The sequence below is a fragment of the Schistocerca piceifrons genome, chromosome 2, assembly GCF_021461385.2.
Source record: "Schistocerca piceifrons isolate TAMUIC-IGC-003096 chromosome 2, iqSchPice1.1, whole genome shotgun sequence".
Lineage (NCBI taxonomy): Eukaryota > Metazoa > Arthropoda > Insecta > Orthoptera > Acrididae > Schistocerca > Schistocerca piceifrons.
The window spans coordinates 819,859,498-819,867,703 of NC_060139.1; the positions used below are offsets into that span (position 1 = coordinate 819,859,498).

The 8,206-nt window shown below is 44.7% G+C and overlaps 1 pseudogene; it reads left to right on the forward strand.

Annotated features, from left to right (window-relative positions):
* Positions 1-259: 259 nt before the first annotated feature.
* LOC124778502 lies at positions 260-377 on the forward strand (annotated as a pseudogene).
* Positions 378-8,206: the final 7,829 nt, after the last annotated feature.

An 8,206-nucleotide genomic window follows, 5' to 3' on the forward strand; every position in this document is an offset into this window, starting at 1 on the left:
CGTGTTCTTGCGCGTTTAGTTACATATCGATATTATCCATTAAGTGCAAAAAGACGATGTCGACTTATTTGTTTATCTTGAGATTTTTCCAGATTACGGAGGAAGGTAGTGGTTTCGCAGCTGGTATTTCCATCTGAATAAGGAAAATAAATTTAGTTATGCAGCTACTACAAGTACCTACTTCCCTTATCAGCTTCAAGGTTTAAACTTTCATTTTCAATACGAAATATTCATTTGTGATTGTATGCGCTTATAAACGGCCAACGGCCTTGCCGCAGTGGTAACACCGGTTCCCGTCAGATCACCGAAGTTAAGCGCTGTCGGGCTGCGCTAGCAGCTAGATGGGTGACCATCCGGTCTGCGGAGCGCTGTTGGCAAGTGGGGTGCACTCAGCCCTTGTGAGGCAAACTGTGGAGATACTTCACTGAGAAGTAGCGGCTCCGGTCTCGGAAACTGACATACGGCCTTGAGAGCGGTGTGCTGACCGCGTGACCCTCCATATCCGCATTCAGTGACGCCTGTGGGCTGAGGAAGACACGGCGGCCGATCAGTCCCTTTGGGCGTTCATGGCCTGTTGGGAAGGAGTTATACGCGTATAAACAATACTAGCGCCCTTGATAAACGGCAAAGATTACTTCCTTATACATGTGCGCAAAACCACTGTAGTCAATCACAAACATCTGAAGTGAGACATGTCGCACAAACACATTCGACAGAAATGTAACAATCCCAAGAGGCGCTGCAGACCATGCGGTGCTGCTAGCAAAGGCACTCGCATCGGTCGGCTGCTGCTCTTGCCCATTAAAGCCAAATCTCTCCACACTGTCGTAACTGATACGTTCATCGTACCTGCAACATTCATTTCTGCGGTTGTTACGTGGTGTTGCATGTCTGTCAGCACAGTCAAGACCACGCAAACGGTAGTGTTCTCAGTCGTTAAGTGAAGGCCTTTGGACACTGCATTGTCCATGATGAGACGTAATGCCTAAAATGTGATATTTTCGGCACACTCTTGATACTGTGGATCTCGGGATGTCGTATTCCCTAACGACTTCCGAAATGCAATCCCCCAAGCGTCTAGCCCCAACTTCCATTCCATGTTCAAAGTCTGTTAATACCCGTCGTGCGGTCATAATCACGTCGGAAACGTCTTCACATGAATCACCTGGGTACAAATGACAGCTCTGCTAAGGTACTGCGCTTTTAAACCTTGTGTACGCGATGCTGTAGTACCATGTGCACAAGGTGTAAAAGAGCAGTGCATTTGCATTTGTACTAGATGATTTATGTGAAAATGTGTCCTACGTGATTATGACTGCACGACGGAAAGTAACAGACTTGAACGAGGGGTAGTAGTTGGAGCTAGGCACGTGGGACATTCCATTTTGGAAATCATTAGGGACTTCAATATTCCACTGTGTCAAGAGCAGGCATTACCTCTCGCCATGGACAACGTAATGGTCGGGGGCCTTCACTTAACGACCGAGAGCAGCGGCGTTTGCGTAGAGTTGTCAGTGCTAACAGATAAGCAACAGTGCGTGAAATAACCGCAGAAATCAATGTGGGACTTACGAAGAACGCATCCGCTAGGACAGTGCGGCGAAATTTGGCGTTAATGGGCTATAGTAGCAGCCGACCGACGCGAGTGGTTTTGCTGACAACACGACATCGCCTGCAGCACCTCTCCTGGGTTCGTGGCCATACCGGTTGGACCCTCAGCACTGACCTGCTCAAATGAGTCCTGATTTCAACTGGTAAGAGCTGGTGGCACAGACCCCAAGAAGCTACTGACCCAAATTGTCCACAAGGCACTGTGCAAGCTGGTGATGGCTCCATAATGATGTGACCTATGTTTACTTGGAATCAACTGGGTTGTCTGGTACAACTGAACCAATCATTGATAATGGCTCAGAGCCATTTGAACCATTTTTTGAAGAAATGGTAGGAACCGACGTCGGGAAAGTTCAGTTTGTCTACAGGAGAAATGAAGGAAAACTGGAGGCGGTATTGGACCCACGACTTAGCTTAGAAGGTAAATTTAAGAAGGGGAAACATACATTTACATCATTTGTAGATTTAATCAAAGCTTTTCACAATATTGACTGGCATAGACCCTTTGAAATTGAAAATGTAGCAGGAATAACACACACGGAGCGAAATCACGTGCCTACAGACATGAGACTGCAGATGTCAAGTATCGAAGGGCGTAAAAGGGGGACAGTAATTTAGAAAGGGAGTGAGACAAGGTCGCAGACTTCCATGATTTTATTTAACCTCGACTGAAGGTCATGGAAAATAGTTTAGTTAAATCGAGTGATTATGGAGAAATTAGGTTCAGAAATGAGGCACTATGAGCAGTAGATGAGGTTTGCTATTCGGGCAGACAAATGACTGACGATGGATGAAGCAGAGTGGTTATAAAATGCGGACCGTCCAAGAGCAAGAACAGCATTTCTGAAAATATGTACTATAAATGTAAATCTTAGGAGTGTTTCCTGAAGGTATTTTGAATGGATCCTTTCACAGAAGTGGAACGTGGATGATAGGCACTTCATGGGAAGTTAACAGACGCTGTTGAATTTTCGTCATACAGAAGAATGTTTATATGGATAGGTCGAATAACTAAAGGGGGAATCGAATTGCAGAAAAAAGAAATTTGTTTCACTATTCGACTAAAAGAAAGGTAGATTGATGGAACACATTCTAGTATCAAAAACGCAATTTGCAAATTAACGTGGAATTCTGCCGACTAAATTTCAGAGGTTATTCAAGAATATGCGGATGTGTGGCGTCTGTTCTTTCGCATATGTCCGAAAGAACAGTCACCACGCATTCGTATAACTGATCCGCCTCGATGGGCAATGAATCCACCACCTTCATTCCAGATGTACAATTACTTTCGACCTCCTACAGGAATCTCAAAATAGCGAGCATGGACGACATAGACGGGGATTCCGGATAGGTGGGTTGGAATGTGAGTCGACCGGGGGCGAGCCGAATAGTCCGCTCAGTTGCGATGAACACCGTCCGGACGTTGCAGTGATTTACGTAACTGCCTGGTAAACAGGAGATCCCGGGTTCAGATCCCTGTCTGGCACGAATTTTGACTCGTCGGCGCTGGTTCCGCATGAAGTCCTCATGCAGCTGACGTCAATAGTTTTAGAATATTTTCTGAGAGTTTCGATAAAATGAGCCATAGTCTCCAGTGGCTCGTTGCAGAGTAATTCCATTTTGTTTGATTTCTTACTCCATTTATCTTTGGCACTGAAAAATGTCCACGGAACCGTGAAAATGTTGACAGTAAGCGCTCCGCGTCTCGTTTGATAACAAACATGTTCCGGTAGTTGTATGTGATTATAACCAATATCAAATTAACCTTAGAACAGCTTTCTAATTTATGTGACTAAAACCAACCTTTTAACACACTACATAATTTTCTTAAAGCACATCTGGATGTGTGTGCCATGTTTAGTGATGACGATAAGACGAAAGTTCAGCCGCAAAAAAAGAGAAAAAAATCGGAAACAACAGCTCTCAGTACACTGTTGTGATTACTCCCTCGCAAGCATTCTGCAGATGTTTCTGGCCTTGCAGAACCGCGTTTTGTTGCCAGAGGGGTTTCCAGAGAAAAATACTTCGTCTACTGAAGACAGCGGAACAATACAGATGCGGATGGAATTAATGTACGAGGCGACCGCTCACGTTCTCCTTTCTCTCTCTCTCTCTCTCTCTCTCTCTCTCTCTCTCTTCTCGGCGATTGTCCAGCACTTCCGCATTTTTCTCATTCGCGTCCTACTCGCTGGCCGGCCGCTCCTCGTAGAAAGTCATCTCTCTCTCTGCGTTCTGCAAAGAAAGTAACACTTCTTTAATAAAGACGCTCCCGCGGAAGTGCACCGAAGGCTTTTAATACTGCAGATGATTACCGAAAACAACGATGCACACGTTTCAATATGAAGACGGGCGGGCGGAGCGCGCTGGCGCGGCGCGGACGCGCTCACATCAACACGGTGTAACACCGCCATTGTGCCGAGGACAAAAGAGGCCCGGCGAAACAAGGAGCGCACACCACCCCGCGACGGGGCCGGGCCGGCTGAAAAGTTTTCGCCGAAAACTGCGCGCGACTGCCGTCTGTGTGCACGCGTACGTTTCTCTCTGTGTGTGTGTGTGTGTGTGTGTGTGTGTGTGTGTGCGCGCGCGCCGTCTACTGTAGACTGCGAGGGCGGGACGGGGGTTCCCCGAAGAGGCGGCACCGCCGGGGAAGAAAGCGCGGCGGCGCCATCTGCGAGCCCGCGGCGCGTATGTAGAGACCGGCTCGACTCGCCTCGTGCGGTGTCTCCCGGCCCGGCCGGCTTTTGTTGCCGGCGCTCCCGTCTCCGGGCGACGCGCTGTGGACGGTTGAGGACTCGGGAGAACTCCAGCCTGCCGCGGCCGACCGCCCCTGTGCATTGGTTAATTACTGTCGCGGTCCGAGCGGGGGACGCATTATCGTCCGGTGGGAACGCGCCCGGACACGCACGCCCCCGACCGAGCTTCCCCTCGCTGCCGGACGATTTAGTTCTCCGCGGTGGGTGCTCTAGAGACGCGGTCTAATGCTGCTCTTTCTTTTAAGCCGGCCCATAGCTGGTCCGTTCCCCCAGTCTGATACAAAAATGTACCAGTGCTAATACGTATATCAAATTCGAGTCTCACTCGTGAACTAACATGAACAGCGCCCGAGTGACACTTGGACGCCGTCTCTAAAAGATTAACATTACGACAAAACGAATCATTCACACAAACAGCATTACCTTCATTATTATTGTCGCAATCACTTGTAAACACTGTCACCCTATAGTTCTTTACAGGTCTACCGTAAATTACTTTTCATTTATTAGACATAATCATGATTTCGTCTTTGAGGCCTCTCTCAAACGCTAGTTGAAATGTCACAAAATGCCCGACGTGCCTAAATGGCACGTCATCGTCAAAATAAAGTATTTCTGTCGCAGCGCACAGTGTCAGCCTTACTGTGTATCTTTGATACGTACCGATATCGAATAATATGACGACTGTTTTATATGACCAGATGTACAGGTTGTCCCAGGAGGAATGGTCAGTATCTGGGGACATGAGAGGAACGATCATTAGAAGCGCTTGTTCATCTTCACTGCTGTAAAATACATCTTTTCTACTGAACAAGTGCACCTAGCTCTTAAGGTATGCATTTTCGAGCCCATTTTTATTAGAATATTTTTTTTGTTGTTTTGCTGCGTACTTTGGAAAGCAAAGAGCTTGCAGGAGAAGATATTTGTTCCACGCTATCGAAGATGAAAAATTGGTCACAGCTCTTAAGGTAAGCATTTTAGATCCCATGTTTACCATACTTTTTGCTTCGAATGATCGGTCTTATCCCTCCTGTAAAACCCTGTATGTTATTTCGACGATGGCATGTCATTTAGGCATATTTTTTGACATTTCAGTTTGCACTAGGGAGTGGCTGTATAGTCGAAAGCATGGTTGTGTGAAATACATGAACGGTAATTTAATGAAGCAAAAATCAGGTCTAATGACACCGTCTCTAATCGCCCTCAGAACCATAAAAACATTCATTCACACAGTCATCCGGATCTTCATTCTCAGAAGGAAAAATAATCATCGCCGAAAACTCCGGAAGTATTTCAGATTCGTTCGTTTCCTTCCATTTTCTGAATAGGGCCATCTCTAAAAGCACGAGGATCTTCAGGATGATAATCTTAACTCTTTGAAATATCAAAATACAATTAAAATGCTAAATAAGCGAAAACTACATGAAGGCATTCGAGGGTGATACGTTGACTACCGGTGTAACACCTAAATAGACGAGGTAGCTAAAATATATCACAGCAGGCGGCATCTCAGACAGCGTGTAGAAAACAAGTGTTACCTCGAGATCCGTCCGTAATAGATAGCACGCGAAACACGAGTAAACACGGGATCTGTCCGAACGTGCTACTACTCTCGTCATCGACAAATAATGAATTAACTTCAGCTGTTAATGTCGTGCACTGTCCGCCAAGTTACATCGCCGTCAATGCCTAGTGCAAATGCCAAACTGGCATCAAGTGTAGGACCTAAACTAGGATATACAGATGATTAGCATTTTATTGCAACAGCATGAAATATCTAGGAGTCTAGCGGCATCTGCAATCCTTATAGGGGCTGAACCAAAATTCACTATTTCTTTCGTATTATTAACACAAAAATGATTATTTTCGGCAGTAAATAGACGTCAAAGGGAAATGAATAACAAATTAGACCTAGGCCTGGAACTGAACACGAATGGTCTGCCCACTGCGCCAGCTGCCACAGCCATTCCTTGTGCGCACCAACATTCCGACTTCTCCACTCGGCTTCAATGCCGTTATGTTCTTCTCCAGAACCATAAACAAAAAGGTGGAATTCTCCACTCTTGAATATTAAATTAAAAATCTTTTCTTAACAAAGGACCTAAAATCTTCCTTGAAAATTAAAAAGTTCTTCAGTGACAAAACTGCCAGACTGAGTTGAGACGAAACTGACTGAATGTACACTGAAGAACGTAGGTGCTTAACTAACGAAAAATATGAAATAAATCTAAGTCCATGTACTATATAATGTTGCATTTTACACTGGTGTAAATCTGTTTCCCTTGTATTCCTGAGCCGTGGACATAACACAAATGATAAAACGAAATTAAATACATAAACATAAATAAATAAAGGAAATCAAACTGCATGGAAAATGATAATCTCGTCATTCTGTCATTCTAGCCTCCCTCGTCATGTTTGTTTTTTCGTCCTTGAAGGAAAGAAGAAAAAAGTAGAATAACGGATCTAAATCTCCAATTTGTTTCATTAATGCATTTAGAAGGGGCGTTGTTTGTCAGAGGTCAACGAAAATATACTCAGTTCATTAATGTAAGCTTTAGAGGACTCGTTTCACATCATCCGGGTGTGTCCGCTAACTATGTTGATCTTTAACAAGATTTGAAAGCGAGTCTTGCATCTGGGATGTTTCTGCAATTTGCGATGCTCCCCAGTAATACAGAATATAGTCCTACAGATTGGGGTGATTTGTTTGCAGAGAAGTAGTGCACAAAATCTGCCATTAAATACCTGCAGTTATTGTGTTACTGCATTAGGACAATGGCTGTCATTCGCTGATCATTGCTCTTAACGGTTCTATTCATTAAGGTTACTTTTTACCTCGTTCATGCTTAGGACCAATGACGCTGACAGTGGAGGATCAGATGCTTTTAGTTGAGCTATAAACTGGTTTCTAATTAATGTTGCTGAGGAAAGCCGTTCGTTATGATCTCTTCGCGTTCTCCTTATTCATTTATTTTATGAAGCATTATATCTACTGTGAAATCAGTCATCTCTGAGGAACTATATTGCTACATTATATCCTTGCCGTGTTGGGAGTAGATTGTCACAATGAATCGCTCTTCATTTCCTAGTCGGACCATAGAGCCATCATTACACCAATGTTCTTTTTTCCCTTTTGCTCAGTCGCATCTCCTAGTGTTCCATATCAAAGTGACGCATTTATTTGGTAGCTTTAAACTTGTTGCAGAAGAAATTCTATGTATTACTTAGTTACTGCATCTAACCACGTGACTTGTTCATAACTTTCAGCATCAATGCGTTCCAATTACAAGCTCTCTTATTTATGATTTGTCGGAGAAACTACACCACTGTAAAACTTTATGAACTGCATTGCCAATTCAACTGCCTCGAAGATCGGTTGGACGGTCCAAAATCACTCACTAAGAGAGCTACTTGCCTGGCCAGAGGGTCACATGGGCTCCTACTGAATAGCAGAATGCATCTGTTTTACTACTTTCATTCAGTTCTGTTCCCTTCCTCATCACCAACTAATAGCTGCTGCTGCTGCTTCATTTGCCTGGACTCCATGAAGAAAATGACAATTCCAAACGGTAGCCCAGTTTCGAAATTTTTCTGTAGCAACATTGCTATGTAACAACATAGTCTCTCGCGACCGTTGTCTCTGGAGCCTATGCATTTGTTTCCGTTCTCTCGTGTCAGAATTTTTGGCTGTACATGTTCATGACGGTTCGCAGTGGTGTTTCTGTGGTTGGAGGAAGCGTTGGGGCGTGAGGGGCTACTTGTATGAGTTTATGTTTGTTCATCCTGTGCCTCCTCGTCGCACTTCGTCATTTTTGTAGCACAGTTTCAGTGTTGAGATT